The sequence below is a fragment of the Pithys albifrons genome, chromosome Z (genome assembly GCF_047495875.1).
Source record: "Pithys albifrons albifrons isolate INPA30051 chromosome Z, PitAlb_v1, whole genome shotgun sequence".
In the NCBI taxonomy this organism is placed as follows: domain Eukaryota; kingdom Metazoa; phylum Chordata; class Aves; order Passeriformes; family Thamnophilidae; genus Pithys; species Pithys albifrons.
In genome coordinates, this window is record NC_092497.1 from 26,349,079 (window position 1) to 26,370,525 (window position 21,447).

Here is a 21,447-nt window from a genome sequence, read left to right on the forward strand (position 1 = left end):
CAAAACTAATCTTAGGAAAATTGAAATTTCATTATTTTTAAAACTTTCTTTTTAACCAAACATATTTAAACATAAGGCTGCCTCAGTAAAAGAAAATTAGATTTCACTCTGGAGCCAAGAGCTATCCTCTTCATACCTCCTTCTCTGGAAAATTCACTTTCTTCATTAGGATATGTCTTTCTAGTATGTTTTTTGCTTTTCAGTTTTCAGAATCACAGTAAAATTATCAACCGTCATTTCAATAATGAGGAGCAGCACAGAGCATTTGGACAAGCAAGTTCTCACTGCTCAGTGCTGGCAATCAAAAAAGCCTCCACCACTGAATTTCTGAAATTGCTCTGCACAAATCTGTAATCATAATACCTGTGCAGATACCATGAAACAACTGTACAAATACTAGACTGAGTGATGCCACAGAATAATGCTGGAACTTGGGAAAACTCAAGAAAGTTGAAGGGTATCTGGTAGGGTAAGCTGTATTACAGGCTGGAATTAAGAAACTTTCTTCCTGGAATAAAAGAAGCAAGTGTTGTATACATTTTAGGAGGAAATATAGTGTCACAGTCTCAGATCTCAGTGGGAAAAACTTTCTAAAAAGAATCAGCTTCCCATTCAGCCAATGTTCTGATGGGGTACTTCATCCCTGTGAGAATTCCAAGACTCTACTCAGCTCTGCCAATTCTATCTTTACCTGATGCTGGCCCCCTCATGGGGAATCAGCTGTTACAGTCAATAAACCTTGGTAAGAGCATAGTGGCTTCTTGGCACAATATTAAAAGGTACTTCAGCATGCTGGGTTTTTAATCCATGCTTCCTTCCAGGCACTTTGCTCTTCACTCAAAACATATTATTTTTTCTTTATCTTTAACATCTGTTACTTCTTACTGTTTGTAACAGGATATGAACGGTTAGGGGAAAAAAATCCTTTTTAGAATTCTGTAATTCTTGTTTCCCAAATGTTTTGGTTTGCTACAATTTCAGGGCAGCAGCTGCTTAACTTGCTACTTCACCTTTTTATTTTGTTTCACAAGCTTGACACCAGACTGATGCTAGACCTGAGAATCCCAAACAGTCATGTGAACTTACTTCTCCTTCAGTGAAAGATTGCCTCTCTTGAGTGAGCAGAGTAACAAACTATACACAGTGCTTTCTGTGACTGAAAGTCCATTTCCTCATTGAACTTTGGCCAAAATCCTTATCAAAATATGTTGCAAAAATAGGTAAGTACTAAAAGCAAGAATGACATAGTAAGCCTTTCTGGTGAGGAACTGCTTCAGCTACAGGAATCTGAGAAAAAACTGGGCATTCATCAATTTGACCTAAAAAGTAAGGGGAAAAGTGGAATAATTCCAGGTGAATACTAAAATTAAATGAGCCTGATTGGAAAACATGAAGTACACCAGTGATTCTAGCTTTAAAAAAAACTATATAGGTAAAGCTATGTACAACTCTATTAATATATATGCATAATTAATATTTTAGGTATACATATGCATACATGTATATAATGAAATCACAGAACCAATAATGGGTAAAGTTAGAAGGGACCACTGCAGGGCATTTGGTCTAACCTCCCTGCTCAAGCAGGGTCATCCTAGAGCACATTGCACAGGATTTCATCCAGACACTTCTTGAATAGCCCCTGGTAGGGAGACTCTGCAACCTCTCTGGGCAATCTGTTCCAGTGCCTAGTCACCTGCACAGTAAAGTTCTTCCTCATTCAGGGGCAACTTTCTGTGCATCAGTTTTTGCCCCTTGCCTCTTGTCTTATTGCTCAGCACCACCAAGAGGAGCCTGGCTCCACCCTCTTGGCACTGGCCTTTCAGGTACTGGTATATATTGATAAGGTCCCCACTTGGATCATCACATAAGTGACTGTAGCCCTTTGCTGAACTTGCTCCAGGAGCATCATATCTCTCTTGTCCAGAGAAGCCCAGAACTAGACACAGCACTCCAGCCCCACTTAGGCTGACTAGAGGAGGGTCAGGATCACCTCACTCGACCTGCTGGTAGAGCTGTTCCTAAGCCACCCCAGGTATCATTGGCCTTCTGGCCACAAGCAATGAAGGAAATGAACAAACAAAGAGTTGTCTGGAAACTATATTAATAAAGAGGTATATTAATTCCACATCTCATAGATCTAGTTGCACCAAAATACAAATTTAAGATGAGGAATAAATTATTTGAATTAAATTAATATTTACATAGTTTAGATTTAAGTCACTGCCTTAAGTCTGTGCTTTAGCAGGAATGTTGCCCATTGGCCAAAGGGAATTCTTCCCCTCTAACTTTGTAGCCACATCAACTACCACACATCATGCACCTCACCACCACCGCAGTCTAAATAAAACAATGGCAATCTGGAGATTGAGAGGACCATCAGGGTGGTTAGAGCTCTGGAATGCATGATGCACAAGGAGGGAACAATTTGTGCTCGGTCTTCAGAGAAGTCTTAGGGAGGAATGCATTCACCATCTCCCATTGCCTAATGAGGGATATGAGGGATTATGAAGACAATGGGAATAGGTTCTTTACAGAAGTAAAAAAAAAAAAAAAAAAAAAAAGAAAAGAGGAAACAGCTGCAAGCTTCAGCAAGGGACATACCAGCCAGTTCTAAGGAAGAAATTCTTTGCAGTAAATCTCCAGACCTACATGGCTACAAAGATGAGCTCTGAGGTTCCCAGATTGCAGGTATTCAAAATACAACTGGGCAAGACTTTGAATTACTTAAATCCAAGTTTGAGACTAGATGAGCTCCAGAGGTCCTTCTTCACCCAAATTACTCTACTGTTCTAACACATAATAATAATAATTTAAAAAAATCAGTCTTCCCACATTAAATGAAGAGTTCTTTTCTGAGAAACTAAAATTAAGCATCAAGTATTGAATACGTTGGTGTACAAACATGCCTTTCACAGAATAGCTAAAAGGTTTAGAAGCCAGTATGGAAAACTAGAGAGAACACAAGGGACATCTCAGCGGACTGTAGAAGACAGGTGGTACATACCTACTCAAACATCACAAAGCCTAAATAGTTAGATAAAACTGATTAAACAACCACTGCCCATATGAGAAAAGAAAATAGTCCTCTGCTTTCGTACAAGTTTGATTTTGGAGAACCTTTGGCCAAAGATGTAAGAGTAGAATAGATCTGAAATATATGTTAGGTATTTGTCACATCCCTGTCACATCCCCATAAAAATGCCAACTTCTTTGTGCTCTTGCTCTGGTTCAAAAGGTTGGCTCTCTAGTGATTTTGAAATGTAAAATAATGCCATCCCTGTTATTTTTGCTCAGTTTTGAAAAGAAAAATTAGATGGCATATGGTCTTTATATTTCTTGCTGCTAATGAACTAGCATATATAGGAAATATGCCATAAATGCTTTAGACTATAAATGTTAAAAACTGCAAGAATTTTCGATAAGCATTGTACACAAACTGCACAGGCAGAGCATTTAATAATTTTCTTTTTCCTGCTTTGAAACACAGAAAAGCTAGTTCACTTGCCCAACTTGACATGAGCAGACATCAAAATATGTCTTTAAATTTGTATTTGGTAATTTCAGCACATTGCTCTTTGAACTGTGCTTTTCCATAAACTTACTTCCTCTGAGAGAAAACAACTCAGAAAAATCCAAACTAAAAATAGAAAGCTGCATAACTACAGAAGTAAAAGCTGTGTCAGGTAGAGATAATTATACAGAATAAGGCCGTAACAAAGTTGATAAGTACACTTGCACATAAGAAATAACAATGACTTTAGGAGTCTGTGACATGGAAATTCAACAATATGGAAGCTCAGCTATAATCAAGAATGACATAAAGAACATTCATGGACCGCTGTAAGTAAAACAGCCTGGTAACATACAGATAACAGGTACCTAGGCAAAACATATTGTCAGGGTTTTCAAAATAGATTTATAAACAACGATTAAAAAATTCCTACAGGTGTAAGTAGGGATTGAATTTAAAAGCTTTACATAGTTTTACTTTATTTTTCATTCTGAAATAATTAAAAGCTTATGATCTCTCTTCAAACATTTTGCCATCTCATATAAAGGAAGGAGGAGGTTAACGTACAGATTACAGTACTTTAAAAGTAGTGGGCAACCCTACATTATGGCAATCCTACTTTATAAGTAGCAGGCAATCCTACTATTATTTCACTTCTGTAGAACTACAACCAAGACTGCTAGATTTCTTCTTGCAAAGTGATTTGTTTACAAATCCACATTAGTTTTTCTCTATTATTCTTGAAGAAGAGAGTGCATTCTAAATTATTTGGCTGAAAAAACCTGTACTGTGTATGTTCCAAATGTTGTACACCAATCTTTTCTATTTCATCCTGTTTCTTTAGGGATTTTCCTAGGACTATTTCCTGCACTGTGCCATGTGCAGTATTTATATTGGAGGCCTGTGATCACAGGAATCTATTGCTCTTCTTCAAATATGCCTGATCTATTAAAGATTATGGAACCTGTAAAGTGCCAGTTCTGCTGCACTAAAAAAAGGTGATTCTGCACACTTATGAAATCTTACATATCCCCACGGGAAAATGTAAAGTTTCAGGTGGAAATTACTTTTTTCACAATTAAGGCTGACTCATTGTCTATCAGGCCTCAACTAGGTAAAAAAGGAAATAATGAGTGCTCTAACCTCCCCAAATACAAGCACTACTGCTAAAAATCTGACTGCAATTTTTTAAAGGCTGCACTGACATAATTGTACAAATTGATTATATAATTTTATTCCACACTGGAAAAAGAAGACTTTATAAAGATTACCATAAACTCATGCTTTAGTATTATTCAAACTGCATCATATGCTGACAGCACATCTTCAGTTTTTTAACCTGAATCATACTGTTATTGCAAGTTGCACAGTGCATATGCAGGTTTTCAGCAAGTGTAAGAAAACTTTGCTCCTCAAGTAAATGAACCCAAGTGCCTGTGGGTGTACAGCATCCATTAAATCCCAAATCTAATATTTTAGCAGCCTGTATTTTCAGTTGCTGCTTCATTCAATAAACTACATTAAGGCTTTATTTTGTAGATTTGATAACATAGGTGAGAAGGAAGCAAAAAAGATACTAAAATGATAGACAGATGAAGAGTGCGTGCTAAAAATGCAGCAGTCTCTAGCTTTTCAGATTCTGTAACTTAGACTTCTGACAAAATGGGGTTTATCTGTATCTCAGAGTACATTATGCAATCTGAACACTTCCTCACTGTGGCTTTCTTCCCTTGGGTAGAATATGTAAAGGCGGATGGCAAAACTGAATAAGCACAGTGCTCTGCCACTGAAAGCACAGAAAAAACAGCAAAATGAAGATAGAAGAGCTGGTGAACATTTTTTTTCAATTCCAGTCAGCTTCCTGCAGCTTGTTTTGAAAACAACCTACTTGCCTATCTCAAAAAAATCTTCTGCTCCTTGTGTTTGAATCTGCACAGAAAAAAAGTTGTAGTGGCCTGAAACATCAAATAAATAAATCTTGCCATGTAAAACAATCTCTATTTTATTTTAAAGGAGCTGGCAGCCTTTTTTCTCTGTATGCTTTGTGGACATGGACAATTCTCTGGGTCATTGAGACCCTTAGTATTCCAGTTTATCCTGAGCCTAATTCTTAGTCTGGTTCTTAAAGTGTTTGACATCCACCAGTGGAGTTTACCATCTTCCTGGGGCTCCCTACTTTGAAATTGATTGTCTTTCCTCCCTTGTAGTGTTTTGATTGACTGTCAGGACTCCAAGTTCCTCACCTGGGACCACTTCCAGGCACTCAGATCCAATGCCATGAGCTCAACCTCCCTTTTAAACTCAGACTTGGCTGCCCCAGGTCTGCCTGACCTTCTCTGTAGGGTTTTTGCCTCCTATCCCATGTTGGTTCTGAATCTCAGACTGGATTTTCCTGATTGATCCTGGAGTAACCCCTGCCCCACCTTGTCTGATGAGCATCAGACTGTTGATGAAGAACTGTTGCTTTCACCATCTCTGTACACTCTGCCTGAGTACCATGCCATGCTTCATTAGTGAAGGCACTGCCCTGCCTGCACTGTGGTCCTCAGATCCTGCCTTCCCTTCCCACCTGGAGCAGTCTTATGGTTGCTACTCCCTGGAAGCTCTCACAAAGGCTAAAGCCTGAGATAAAGTCCTGAGCCATCAGGCAGAAGGTGCTTGTGGGAGTACTCCTGTTGCGACTCATCAGGGCAAATGGGGTCTCTCTGACCATTCAGCATCCTCACAGAGACTGAGTGTATGTGCCTGAATTGCACACTAACCTTAGGACCATGAAACCTCACTGAAAGCAGACCATAAGACTAGTGCTAGGAGGCTGAAATTCTCAACACATAGATCCTTCCCTCCACTGGAAAATCTGAAAGCATCTCTAGACACCAAAAGTTTGAAAATGGCTTTATGCACACAGAATGGTATAATCAAAAATACGAAGCCTGGACCAAAACTATGATCTCAAAGAGCAATGGCCAAAGACACACATTGGAAAAGGTGGCACTATTATTCATTAACAATCATTTACTGCAGCTGTTACCAGAATGGTGAGTAGAAACCTCACTTTTGGAATATGTAGTAAATCTAATCTACAAACCAACTTTGGTTTAGTTCTCCTTTCTGGCAACACAAGGGGAACACACATGGCATTTCAGCTGCCAAACTGCCCTTCTTAGCATTAAGCCTCTGTTACATATCTGTGATCTTGTTTTTGTGTTCTGCCACATGGAGCAGCAACACACCCTTCAAGTCTGAAAGGCTTTTTGCAAGAAACACTAAGGATGAATGTTTAGGACTGGATTAGAATGAATTAAAATGCTTGCACTGAAGCCAGTGGGATTTGGAATGAACAGGTACCACCTTTTATGGAATGATTATCTTCAGCAGTTTGCTAGGAGTGCATGCTAAAAGCAAATAAGAAACAATTCAAAATTCTGCATAACTTTTAACATTGAATGGGATTATGTATTTGTAGCAGTTCAATATTTTTTCTATCATGAATGAATATTCAATGATAGGGGTTTCATTGAAAGAAATCCTTAAAAGGACAAGGGCTAAATGAGCAGGATCTCTGACACTGCCACACTTGGGGACCATGGGTTTGATTTCCTGTGTTGCTATTCAAATAGCATATCAGAAATATTATCATAGCAGGACGTATTCTGTCATATGTAATGAGAGTAGGAGCCCTTTGACATTTTCTGGAGGAGGTGGTGTCAAAAATCTTAAGCTGATTGAGTCTTTGGTATGGAGCACACTTAGAAAAACTATTAACCTCACAGTTCTGAAGGGAGCATAACAACTACTTCCATCAGCTGCTAAGATTGAATGTATGAATTCTTCTGCTTTCTTGATTCACATTAGAAGGATTTTCATTAAAAGGAATAAAACATGGTGGTGGTGGGGAAGTTAAAATCAGTAATACCTGCTTAATAATGAAAAGATCCCTCCTTCTAATTGGCTAAAAGAGGTACTTATTTAATATAGCAATATGGACTACATGTAGGAGCTACACAGTCATATTAACAGTTTTCTTCTACACCCTAACAAGGTTCAGTATAATTTGATAAATCAAAGAGATTTATCAAATCTCTATCAAGAGAGATTGTATACTAAATCCTTACTTAATTTTTCATGTTATTTCCAAGTTTTAAAACATGGATTATTGGTGATATTTAAATCTAACAGTCGGGAAGGCAAAAAATATGTTAAGAGAACATATTACAAAATAAAATGTATCAGGCAATTTCCTGAAGCCTAACCTGGCACTGGTTCAGTCCTTAAAAATCATACATTCCCCAAGATGTAAGAATTGCTTTAGTTTTTTCGAACTTTTATCTTTGTTTTATCTTTGCTAGACTTATAGCAAGTGTTTTTGCTCTCTGACACTGCAAGGGTCAGTAAGGTACCATCCTGGCCTGGCTGTGTCCTGAAGTAATTTCTCTTGAATTTATGTGTTCAACTTGATTAATCATTATCCTTCTTTTGCACTCTGGCTCTTCACTAATACCACCCTCAACCAAACATGAGAGAGGCTCTTCAACAGGTATTCAAGAACAAAAGCCTCCATAAAAGCATGATGTTCACATGTGCTTTTTGTTTACCTGAAGATATTGCTGCCATTAGTGAATCAGGGAAGCAATGCCACATCAATAACGCCACTTGAATGCCACAGATGAAGTGGATCATATCCTTAGCAGCACTTCAAATACACACATTCACAGAGCATATTGAAGAACAACTATTTGCATTTGGATGGCTCCTCCAGTGGGTTCTCATTTACCTTCATGCTTGGGCACACACTATTTAAATGTACCAGATTACTAAAAGGCATTTATAAAAATTTTCATTTTTCTTCTCTTCAGAGTTGGTTCTTATATTATCACTTTTCTTATTCAAAAGGAACAGTAAAACCTCCCCATTTACTCGCCCACAGTGGGGGCCTTGGATGACTCAAATCAGATTATACTTTTTGTTCAAAGATAGAAAATTACCTGTATGCCACCAGTGTCAGCTTTATAATGGAGGAAATTGGTGTTACACTTCAAGCAGGTCTCTGGACTACCCTATGGCTGGGAAATCCAAAGAGAGTGTACGAAGGAACAACCTACTCTTGTGTGTGTAGAGGTATAGGTCCAAAACAGGCAAAATAAACAGCAAATTAAGTTCAAATTAAGGACCAGTATACCACAGCAGCCATGCTCTAAAAATAATTTTCTTTTTCTTGGGAAAAAAAACCAAACAGACAAACAAAGAAAATAGAAGAAAACATCAGATGTCATAAATTTTTAAATTTAATAATCAAAGCAATTTTAGAAAATAAATTCTTGCTTCATCAGCCAATTACTTCTTAACTACAGTTTACAACAAGCTTGTTTAAAGTATCATATTGTGGTAGCCTCAGGATACACATCACATTGATTAAGTGCTTAGTTCTGTGAATGTATGTGCATTGGCTTTCACTGAAAACAGTTTTGCAGATTGTGTAGTTGATACAATGTTCAGTGCTTGCATCCCTAAAGCAAGGACCTTCTGATTAAGGAAATACAGTTTTTAATTTCACCTAAAATTTCACAGGAAGGTGAATCCATATATCTTTTCTGTACATGGGCTTGTGCATGTGTTCTTGCTCTCCTGATCTCTCCATAGCTTTCAGTGGTACAATTCACACACTCAGTCCATAACCCTTGTGTTCCATGCTGTTCTAGCACTGTTAGACCAGCAGGTAACAGATTTTTACTTAGTGGCATTTTTAGCACTTACTAAGATCTTTTTAAAAACCTCTGCATGTTTACAGAGTCCTTATGAACTACAGCAACAGTTCCTTTTATATTAATCCTATTCCAGTTATGCCATACACTTTCTCAAAAACTTATTGATTAAAAATACCTTAAAATTAAATTAAATCAAAACTAACATTACTAAAATATTAAAGACAGAAGACATCATGGAATTACTACTTCCACTACTTTAGAATATTAAATAAAGTTCAATTCAAATTTATCTAATATTCTAACAAAAGCAATAATTTAAAGAAAACTGCTAGCATAAAGCTCAGCCAATGAAAGGATACTTCTGCTCACAGAAATTGATTTTCCCAGTCACATGAGGGGAGGAGAGCAGTGTACTGGAACCTGTGACTCATTCCTCTTCTTACATATTGAAATACAGACATACCTAATAGCTTCCATTCATTTCACACATAAGAGGTATAATAGACACCAATTTTTTCCAACTAGGAAAAATACTTTTTTCACCCAATAACCACAAATATCAACAACATTCAATGAAAAAGTTTTAATTGATAATTCAGCTATATTTCCTATGAATCTCCCAACAGGGACCTTCTCTGTCAACACTTATTTGTTACTAGAGTTTCACTTTATTAGCCAAGATGTCTTATTCTACAAGAACCTATGCCCTTGAGTATATAATTCATATAAACAACCCTATAGGAATAAATAAGACTATATATATTACACACACACACACACACACACACACACACACATATGTATGTGTGTGTGTGTGACATAAATATATGTGTGTGTGTCTGTGTGTCAGTGTGTGTGTCTGTGTGTCTATGTGTCTGTGTGTCTGTGTCTGTGTATGAATGTAGATGTGCACATATATGGGGATGAATTTTCTCTAGATGTTTCTTTGGAAATGACATTTCTTGTTTTGAATTCTTACAATCTCCTTCTGTACAACATTGCCCATAAAGCTAGTAAAAATGAATGTTGATGACACTGCAGTCCTTATGGTTTTTCTGATTCTATGTGAGGCGATTTATTCAATGTATTGTTTCCATCTTGGAATAACTGTATTTTACTATGAAGTCTGGTAACGTCTATTCAAATTCTCTCCATGTATTACGAAGTACAGTTCCTTAGGAAGGGAAAAGTATCCAGAAAGTTAATCATGGCCACTATAGGCTACAACATCTCCATAAATAGAGAATTAAATGATTCTGCAGTTCTACAATTTGGCCTTTTAACAGTAGAACAAATAACATTTATCAACTAAACTTGTTTTCTGGATTAATCTGGATTAATTTGTAATCTGGATTATCTAGATTTTGCCTCTCGGTCCATGCCACTACAAAAATTTCTAGCCAAATAAGAGAAATTTTACAGAATACAGATTAACAGGATGGATTATTTTGTTGTTAGTAATCAATTTTCATCTCAAGTCATGAATTCATCACTCCTAGGTGTATAACTTCTGAATTTATATACAATTGTAAAAATAACTCCTGATCTTGGCGAGATACTATTATGGTGTGCATAGAAGGGCTCACGGAAGAGGGAGGCTAAGTTAGAGGATTTATTAACTTTCAGTAGTATATAGTCTTTATACTAGTAGTTTCTTACATTAGTAGAGTTATAGAATAATGAAAGCGAAGGGACTTCCAGAGATCTACTCCAGCCTTCTGCAGAAAGCCAGATTAGCCTCAAAATTAGATCAGGTTGCCCAGGCCCATGTCCATGAAAATTTTGAGCATGTCCAAGGACAGAGATGTTCACAGCATTCCTGTGCACCTATTCTAGTACTTTACCACCCACAAAGAGAAGAATTATTTCCTTCTGTCTTACTCAAATTTCCATTCTATTTCCTGCCTCCATCTTAAAAATCACTCATTAGATGATGGAAGACAGCAGTTAGATTTCGCTTCTTCCTTTGGCTTTCTCTTCCCCGCTGAGCAAACCCATAGCCTCTCCTTATGCACTGTCTGCCCCAACCATCCGCTAGACTGTCAGTCTGCCAGTGTCTTTCTCTGCAGCGTGGTGACTGCAGTTATTCTGAAACACTGTACCTAGAGCATGTACAGGGGAACCCTACAACATTTAGTAAATATTTTCTTCCTGTCCCTGCCACAACAAGACGCATGCCTTAAAACGCCAAGTGGGATGTTATGCACATTTCAGGTCATATCCTTAAGTTGCACATATTTCAGCAAATATAAAAAATCAAGTGACTCTTTGGTAATTTCTACAAGCAAAATCTATGGCAGAGAGCAGTAAACATATCAAAAGAAGTTGGTTTGCAATAGTTTTTCAGATACTGGAAAATGTGTTTTCTTCATTTAGACTAATGAGCAGGGAGTCATCATACTCATTTGTTACTATAATAAAGAAATTAGCAAGCAATTTATCCAGTGAAAATTTGTTCTGAGAAATAACTTATTTCCTAGTAAGAAACTGTTTTCCTATCTGCTAAATGATTAAGTAGAATGGCAGCAGTGTGCTATTTTACTTAATCATTTTGTACAGCTGATTATAGCAAGGAATCTTCTATATTGTACCACATGAATGATAACCATTCACTGAACACAGAAAATTAAAGAACTGAAATCAATTTTATGATTTCTGGTAGTTTTCTGCCATGAAACTGTAGCTGGAATGACACTGAAACATTGAAATTGAGGAGGATTATGGTATGTGACATTTAAAGTCTTGCATGCTATGTGGAGATAAAACAGTATACAGGAGGCAATTGTCATCTTCCTAAGCAAAAGGGTCAGCCAGATATGAGAAATAATCATTACTCATAGGTCTTATGAAGTTCAATTCCAGAGAAGGATCTGAGAGATATTTTCTGAATTTTCAGAAATCGAAGCACACTAGTATTTTCTAAAGTGAATGTTACATAGTAGAGGGAACCACCCTTAATGGGTTACTCTTGAATTGTTCCTTAGTCCCTTCAGTCAGAATATGTCTCAGAGCAATTCTCAGTATTTATTTTTTAATGTTTTTAATCAGTTGTTCCAGTTTTGTAATCAATACTGTAATGCTATTTCATGACACAAAAAAAGGTCATTGTTTTAACCATTGAACAAATATGAACTGAAATAGAATTTTCAGAAGTCCACTTATTCCTACAAAGGAAGTTAGTCCGAAATTAGCAGAACTTCACACAAAACTGCTGTGAGGAGTCATGGCTTCCAGGACCACAGCATTTAGGTTGCATCCAGACTACCAATGAGTAGTGCCACATCTTGGACATCTCTTCATGGACAGATATTTTCATGGACAATCCATAACTCCAACAAATGCCATATGAGATGTTTATGTTTTGTTAATTTGGATTTTAGCTGCTGAGGAACAAGTTTTGCTCTGTTCAATATGGGGCTTAAAAAATAATGATCTTTGTAAAAAAAATCATTTTAGCTAACTAATACCCATTTCCTAGTCATCCATTTTTTAAAAATGTGTTTGACCAGTTGTTTGGGGTTTTTTTTTCCTTCCCCTTAAAGTTTTATGAGCAAATTCACAGAACTACCATGGTGGCATTATCTTTCAACCTCTGGACCTTTGTGATTGGTTGTTCAAGGTGTACAAGGTCTGATATCTTAATTATTTTTTTAATACAGATATATACTGCATTCAAGTGGAATATGTCTTCTAGTGAGAATGATCATAAATATGGGCCTAAAGTTATCTGTTTAGATATTCAAAGTTTAATGAGTTAATTTATGGAGTAGAAGATGGCTCAGACCCTTAATATCAAGTACTAAGCAAAAGTCTTAAGACTCTTATAATTAATTAGGATTTGGATTCTCCCAAGTTCAGATGTGAACTGAATATGGAATTTCATCTGAAGAAACAAAAAATTAAACAACAATTAATTCACTTAAGCAGGCAACAGCTAGCTGTTTCTGTATGGTGTCTAACAGTATAGATAGGTACCACCCTTTAATGTTTTTTTTTTAGGAAAAGTATGCTCATTTCTCCATGTCCAAGTTGTTTCTTTTTTTTCTTTCCAGGATTTCATTCAAAGGCAAGAAGAGCACTGGAAAGTAAGTAGTATTCAACGTAAATGTACTAAAGAAATTATCAAAGACTACTATAAAATGCTTTTCCAATTTGCCCAGTAAGTGGGCTGAATTTTTGCTGCAATGATCTTGGACTACTCAACTTGGAAGGTCCTATAGAATATATTAAGTATCTATCTGTTAGTTTAGAACAGTGAAGAATGAACTTGTAACTGTACATAGAGACTATTTTCTGAATAAGCAAAAGTAGTGTCTATGAAACAGTTAAAAGTTACATACAGAAAATACATTTTTTATCTTCAAGGGTGAAGTTAGGCCTTTATAACCTATATAAGGTTCTATGAGTTAGGTATACACCCACAAAGAAGATGTGATTTTTTTTTTCATTTATGGTACTGAAAAACACACCCACCTGAAATTTTCTGTGCTGATTAACATGACAGTATCTGCCAAGGCTCACCACATAGGTCCTATCTAAACAAAAATTTTAGATATTGGATACTTGAAATCTTAGAAGGTAACAAATTTTCTAGTCAATCCTTATTTATTGATCAATGTAACCAGGGCTATTTAAAACCAAAGAGAAAATAATTACTAGAGAAAAAAAGATCAATTACTTTCATAACTATTTTTTCTCCAGCAATGGAGATTCTGAGCCAAATTCACATTAAATGTAATTGCACTAACCTCATTTGAATTACAGTGAGATTTACTGGAATCTAAACTAGTCCTTACCTGTAAGTATGTAGACGTGTAATAGGTGGCCCTGCTCTCAGAGTTGGAGGGAAGTCATCTGTGGAGAACACCTTTGTTAATTGACAATTGAGCCCCTACATCATATCCAAAAGCTCAACGGGACACTTATCTCCATACTCTTTATAGATAGTCATGTCTCAAAATATTTTTCATGGATTATCACACTTCAAAAATCATGCACAGTTGACATCTTTCTGAGACATAATGGGAAATATTTTCTCCAAGAAAAATCAGGGCCTCTGCACCAAAATCAGTTGTTTGGCAAAGGAAGGTCATTTTAATTCATGCTGCTATACAGCAGTGTAGCATCTGGTGATGAAGGATAACCACATCCTAAAAAGCATTAGCAAGAGTTTTACATGTGGCAACTATTTTCCTCTGTTTGTAAAGCTACAGATACCACTATGTCCAATTTTGCCCCTCTTAGCAACACCTAATTATAAGGAAGAAAGTCCTCATGAGACCAGTGAAGCATGGGAATGGTTGCACAGAGAAGCCTTGAGGTCCCCATCCCTGGAGATATTAAAATTCTGATTGGGAAAGGCCCTGAGCAACCCAGTCTAACTGTTAAACTTGTTCCTGGTTTTAGAAGTGGACTGGATGAAACAATGTCAAAGAGTCCCTTCAAACGTACATTGCTCCATGATTCTTTTGCATTTCAGCAGTGTTGTGAAGAAACATTCCTGCATGTTTTAAACTAATTAGCTCTGAATGGAACACAGTCTACCAGCATCATGATCCACATTGTAGGATAATCTCAAGCATGTGTGTACTTCATTTAGAGCATCGTACTGGTGTATTAGACTGCAACAGAAACTCACCATTTTAAACATCTTCATTATATCTGCAGTATACTGCAGTCAGTGATGAGAAGGCATACCAAGGAAAAGAACAGATTACATCTGCATAGCAGAGACTTCCATGAGCCTTAGTACACCTTTTTTTTTTTCTTTTCCCTGAACAGATCACCCTGGCAAAATGTCCAGGCACAGTAAGAATATTTTTAGTTACATGTCTTCTATCACCAAGTACATTTTCATCTCATGCCCTCTACTGAATTTGATTTATTTAACAAAGTTAACAGGAAATAACAGTTGAGTTGTTTGAAATAGGTGCTGCACTCACACTGAGAATTGATGTTAAAAGGGTAAGTGAATCCAGTGTCAGTTGTAAACTGTGCACCATCTACAGAAGAAGTCAGTGAGTTCTGCTCACAAGAAGTGATGTCTAGACAAGAATACTGGCCCCCAAAAAGGCCAACATTGACCGTACAGCTATGTGTTGATATGAAAAGTAGAACAAGACATGTGAAATGCTAATATTTGGTGCCTTCATCTAATGCGTTTAGAATTATCTTGTTGACTAAAATCAGGTCAAAAGCAACTCAGTAAAAACACAAAAATTTTCACTGTTAAATTAAGAATATGCATCTTCTAAACTCACGGGAGACCATGGCAACACTTGGTCTTAACTTTTCTTTCACAACCAGCCTCATATAACTTCTGAAGAAGGACCCCAATCATTCACAGTTCCATAAATCCCCTCAAAAAGCACTAACAAGCCACCACTGCAGAACCTTCCATAGTCTGTACCACATATTCAGGTGGAACCTCCTATGAGTCTGTTCCCGCCCATTGCATGTTGTCCTATTTCTTGGCATGACCAAGGAAAGCCTGACTCCATCTTATTGACACCCTCGCTTCAGATACTGACAGACATTGATGAGCCTCCCTCTCAAGTCATCTCTTCTCAGGGCTGAAGAGGCTCGACTCCCTCAGTCTTTCGTCCTAAGAGAGATGCTTCAGTTCCCTGACCATCTATGTAGCCCTCTGCAGAACCAGCTTCAGGGGCTCCATGTCTCTCTTAAGCCCAGAACTGGACACAGCACTCCAGATGTGGCCCCACTGGGGGTGACTAGAGGGGTAGGATCACCTCCTGCAATCTGCTGGAAATGTTCTTCTTGATGCACTTCAGGATAACATTGATGTTCCTGGCCACAGGAGCACACTGCTGGCTCATGGACAAGTAATCGCTTATTTCTCAGCCTTAGGAACAGTACAGGGGACCACTTCACTAGTAAGGCTGCAGCAATGGCTGGGATTCGTGTATAAAAGCAATACCTACACATTGTGAAGGGAGGCGGGAGTGATGGAATTCAGTCTGTGAAACCACTTTCTTGGGATAAGCACTGCCATACTTACGGAAAGGATAGGTTTTCCTCCAGGTCCATGGGGAATGAAAATGGTGCCACTGAAAGACCCAGATGCCTTACAAGATGCTATGAGCCAATTCATCTCCCCGCTCCATGGTTACTATGGTTAAATGGTAAAATACTGATTAAATAATTAGTTTCCATGCTTTATTTCATGAAGCTCTTTCCTACACAAACCCCTATATGACCGTTAAAGGGGAAAAGATCCTGCAGTGTACTTTAATGCTGCTACCAGCTGTATTCATTGTAACATGGATTTTCAGTCAAAAATCAAGACATGTTTGTGAAACACAGACTACCATTCTAGAACAAAGTACATAACTAGACCCACACAGGCATGACCACAAAATTAACCTTCAGAGAAAAAGAGAGTCAGCTACTGGAGTACTGCTTTATCTTAAAAGAAATAAAAAATCTTGTGGCTGACAAGTAAACATGAAGCTACAGTAACACCATATATTTGAAGAGTTCCAGATCAATATAAAGCTATATGCCTTGTATGTTGAAGCAGCTACATTCAGTGGTAGGTGTCATTTGTATTTTTAATATGGTTTATCTTTAGTTCAATTAGAAATATTTGGATGGAATGCCCACCTAATCATTTTATCAATACAAGTCTTTACTGTCAGCAGTCGATCAGCAGAAACACAGACAAACAGAGATAAGAATTTAGTCTTAAAAATGAAATTACCTCAGTGATACCTTAATTATATTGCAGTGTATTATGCTTTAGGTAATTTCTTTAGTTGTGTATGCAACTTTTAAACTTATATTAACCTCTCTGGGTGGGAAAATGACTGAGAGTTGGAACAGCACAGAGGGAAAGGATGTGCTTCAGTGTTGCATTATCCCCTATATTTGTTGTTTTTTTTTTTTTAACCAGAGAGCAACAGCTTCGATCATAACTATGCTAAAGAAATCTGCATTTGATTATTTTTAATGCACAGTTATTTATCTCTTGCTGACATAACAATGTTAATATGAAAACAAACATGACTAATGTATCACTGAACTGCATCATATATATTTACATGAGAATAGGTACTCTGCATATTTAGAATGTCGCTAGAAGATGCATGTAGCAATACACAAATTAAAGATCAATTAAAGCTTTTTAGGTTTTCAGCTACTGTTTTATGAAAAAAGGTTATAGCACAGACACTAGAGAATATATAACATTTAATTAAAAAATGAAACACTTTGTTAATTTAGAAGAAAAATTTAACTACCTTTTTCTTCCCAGTGTCAATACTTTGAGCACACTTTCAATTAATATTTTCTGCTATACTGCTTACAAACACTTAAAAGAAGACATGCTGTAAATCTAGTCCCCTAAACCATTTTAAAAAGGATGCCATTCTGTTTTAATAGGAAAATGTTATGCACTACATAATACGAAAGTGGTGGCAGCAGCTGTGAGTTCTCTAACAGAGGTTTGCAAACACATCTAATCTAATTGATGAGCTTTTGTTTAAACATGCATTGATATGCATCCTGTGATGCATATAGTTGCAAAGGATCACAGCAATATACGGCCCAAGTGATCTGCCTGTGATGCTGAAACAACTTTATATGACTGAGGATATGAAATATCTTTATTAATACTACTTTCACACAAAAAAAGAACCCAATAGCAAAAAACCTAACCAAGATCGCTAAATAATTATATATCACTGGGCTCATTCTAGTTTCCATTGAAACCTACCATTCAATTCATACCAATTTTAACAGAATGATCAGGATCACTGTGGACAAACATTTATCCTCTGTGTTTTGGAACACACAATTTAAAAACCTGATTTGAAATCTGCCATTACTGCAAGCAACTGACACAATCTTACATGCTCAGGCACATGTAAAAATTATATATTTCACATTGTCACCTGAGATAACACCATGATTTGCAAACATAACAATTCTTCATGTGATTTTGCTTTGTTGCAAACATCTTTCTTGCATGTTGCTCAGAACTGAGAAAAAGCTAACACCTTTGCTTTATTATTAATGAAAATAAATTAGATTTCTCAAATATATGATCAGAAAAGAGTTGATTTTATAACATTTCTCCAAATTCAAATATATTTTTCTGGAAAGCAATGACACACCAGAGAAACTCTGTGTCTACTCTGTGCCACTGATATTCTGGGTCATCTTTATAGAATAAGCAGTAGGAATACAGCTTCAGAAATATAGGTATTAAATAGTTTGTTTCTTCTTTTTTTCAAGTATTGTTTCAAGATGTTTGAGGGCTCAACGTGTGTCAGTAATTTTAATTGACAGATTGCTTTTTTCTCAATATATGGCTTACGCAAAGCTTTCCTCCAAATATAAATAAAAGTCCACTTGGAATTTACTGTGGGTATATTTTGGTGAATTCTATGTTTCTTTGGAATATAGAAAAGCAATTCTTCTTGCTCCCACATTATGGAAACCGATTTAAAACAAAACAAAACAAAACAGAACAGTAAGCATGTTGTAATTCAGGGAAATTGCAGAAAATTCCTAGGTGAGAGGGAAAGAATGGGGTCTGTGGTTTACCATGGTGCCTTGTTCTCTATGAAAATACTGAAAAAATGGTTCATCACAGGGAAAACTCTGAATATTGCATGAAACAGCGAAACAGTAATTTTCATTCTCACCTTGATCTGTGAAAAGAACAACCATTGTAAAACTTCAGTTTGGGAGGATATATGGTACAGTTAAAACAGGACTTTTTCACATAGAGAACTTGAAGGAAAACAATTTCCAACATAAGTATTTTATTTGCAATTAATCCAATCAGAGACCTTTATTTGGTTTGAGTGTTGGTGGGTTTTTTTCTGAAACCTCTTGTAGCTAATTTTGAATTCATCAGGAAGATCCTTCCGTTATCTCGTTACAGCTCTACTTGCAATTCTCTTGCAAAGCAGTAATTTTTGGCATAGTTTGTACCACCTTTACAGATCAATTCAGCAGCTCCCTCTCTCTTCTAAGGCAGAAGTTGCTGTTAGCTCCCTGCACTGCAGTGCAATGCAGCCTAAGAACCAGCAGTACCAAGTGTGTTTATCTGAATATGTTTCTCTTGTGTTGTACTAACCTCTGCAATCCATCCCTCCCGCCTCCATCAGAGATAGACTCATCAGCGTCCTAATCCTTTAAGGGAGGGAGAGCAGGATACTATCAGTCACAGAGAAGCCTCTGGATGATCTCAGCAGCTTTCCATCAGAAGATCTCCCTCCTCCCTACCTATCTTTATATGCTTCTTTCTCATCTCTTCCTTCTCTCCTCAGCCCCCTCCTTTCGGTACAGACGTGTCCTGGCCGCCCCAGCCAGCATGACTCAGCTCCCACCCTCACTCCCCACTCACAATGCGTCCACAGTGTTTTACAGGATTAGGGTCCCAAGACTAATCAGTGACCTCCATGTTCTTTTACCTCCATGTTACCCAGCCCTCCAGTCCCTGTGGTGCCCTGCCTCCGCTCAGCACTGTGAGACCAGCTCCTATGCCTCGTTGAGATCCTCAATAGTCTTTAAATTAGGTGAAGGTTGTTTCAAAAAAACTCACCATCCCATAGTTCTTCCTAACCCTGGGACTTGGATTATAATTTTCCTGACTGTGACTTGTCCCCACTCCCCTACCCACACACTATCGGAGGCATGTCGAGACGTAAATTCCCAAAGCACCCAGGAAAGCAGGAACTTGGTGTGTTTTGGGAAAGTCCTCTCCTAAAGCTGCAGGGAAGGGAGTTCCCCGCTGGCCCTTAAGGGTCACGAATGCTAAACTATTCTCCCAATGCAGTCAATGTGAGTTACAATCCTTGAAGGAAATCCACCGTGAGAAAAGCAACAGTGTTTTCAAAACCACTTAAATTGATTGTTTTCTTTCTTCTCTCTTTTCCCACCCCCTTCCTTTTCTGTTGCAAGGTCTGAAACCCTGACTGTTCCCTTCTTAACAGATCTTAGTTCCCTCAGGAGCTGGAATTGACAGTGTTTCGGTACCTCTGATTTTCCTCGCCATCCTTACCGCTAGGACATCTACAAACTTGTTTCTTCAAGCATCTAGAGTCTGCGAACCTCGACATCCCTTGTTTTTGCCCCCCTAGCGTGCAAAAGTTCTGCCAGCTTTAATATGCCAGTCAGCTTCTAAAGCAGAGGTTAGACGCTCACACCGCCTCGAATTTGTGCAAACTGCTCTCTCGGTACAAAGAGCGAGCGATATCTGGATGGAGCTGGAGTGAGCAGCAGCCGAGCACAGACTGCTCACGCTCACCGTGGAGGTGACAGGGATCCCTGCACTCCTGTCCAACGCTCGACCTGCCCCGAAATAGCTCTGTGTCCCCTCCCCTATAAGTTCCGTGGAAAAGTCTAAGTCAAGCATGCAAAAAAGAAAAGGAAAAAAAATTTTAAAAAGAAAAGGAAAAGTTGCCCGGGAGCAGTCACGGCAGCCCGAGTGCCCGGAGCATCACTTACCACGGGCAGGCGGCGGAGAATCGTGGCAGCTCCCTCCGCTACCGCTACCGCTGCCTCCCTTCTCGCGGCGAGAGGCTGCGGGAGGGAACGAGAAGCCTCCCGGAGGAGCCGCCAAGCGTGACAGACCAGAGGAGGGGCGGACTGGAGGGCTGTGTGGGCTTCGCGTTGCGGTGGAGCCTCTGCGGCACTGCCAGGGAGAGAGAGGGAGCGGGCGCGCGCGGCGGGAGGCGCGGGGCGGGCGGCGGCCGCCACCATCAATAGCCGGAGGCGTGGGATATGGGGAGGGCGATCCCCACTGCACGCAGCGGCCCGAGCCGGCGGAGGGGAGGCACAGAACCACCCCCAGCGCGGGCAAGGCTAGGAAGCCTCCGTGAAAACAGGGCCCTTTTTCCCACCAGAAGGGAAAAACAAAGATAGTGACTCTCACGCATGCAGTTTATTTCAGAAGACAGTGTTTGATGAGAGATGAGGATAGGAAAGAGGATATGAAATTGTTTGTTTCAGAACAGGTTGCAACAGGCCAGATGATCACCCAGAGATCACTGTATCCTTCCCCCTTACTCTCGTCCCAGAGTGCGGGCCATGAACACTTTGCACCAACAGTGTGAATGTATGATCCAAATGCAAAGACTGAGAGTGAAGACCAGGGTGAAAATAAGTGATGTAGGAAGTCCCAGGAGTGATATTCACTTTCCTGAGTGGAAAAATTCCTGACTAGGAGAAGTGTGAAGCATTAGAACTGATTGCCCA

The 21,447-nt window shown here is 38.4% G+C and overlaps 1 protein-coding gene across 2 annotated transcripts in view; it reads right to left on the reverse strand.

Annotated features, from left to right (window-relative positions):
- SV2C (synaptic vesicle glycoprotein 2C) overlaps positions 1-20,786 on the reverse strand; it is a 131,401-nt gene extending 110,615 nt beyond the window's left edge. Inside the window, exon 1 of one of the 2 annotated variants that reach the window (XM_071581200.1) lies at positions 20,698-20,786. The gene's annotated coding sequence lies outside the window, so the exon portion shown is untranslated. The remainder of the gene's footprint in view (positions 1-20,697) is intronic. The other variant, XM_071581201.1, reaches the window with a different exon arrangement.
- Positions 20,787-21,447: the final 661 nt, after the last annotated feature.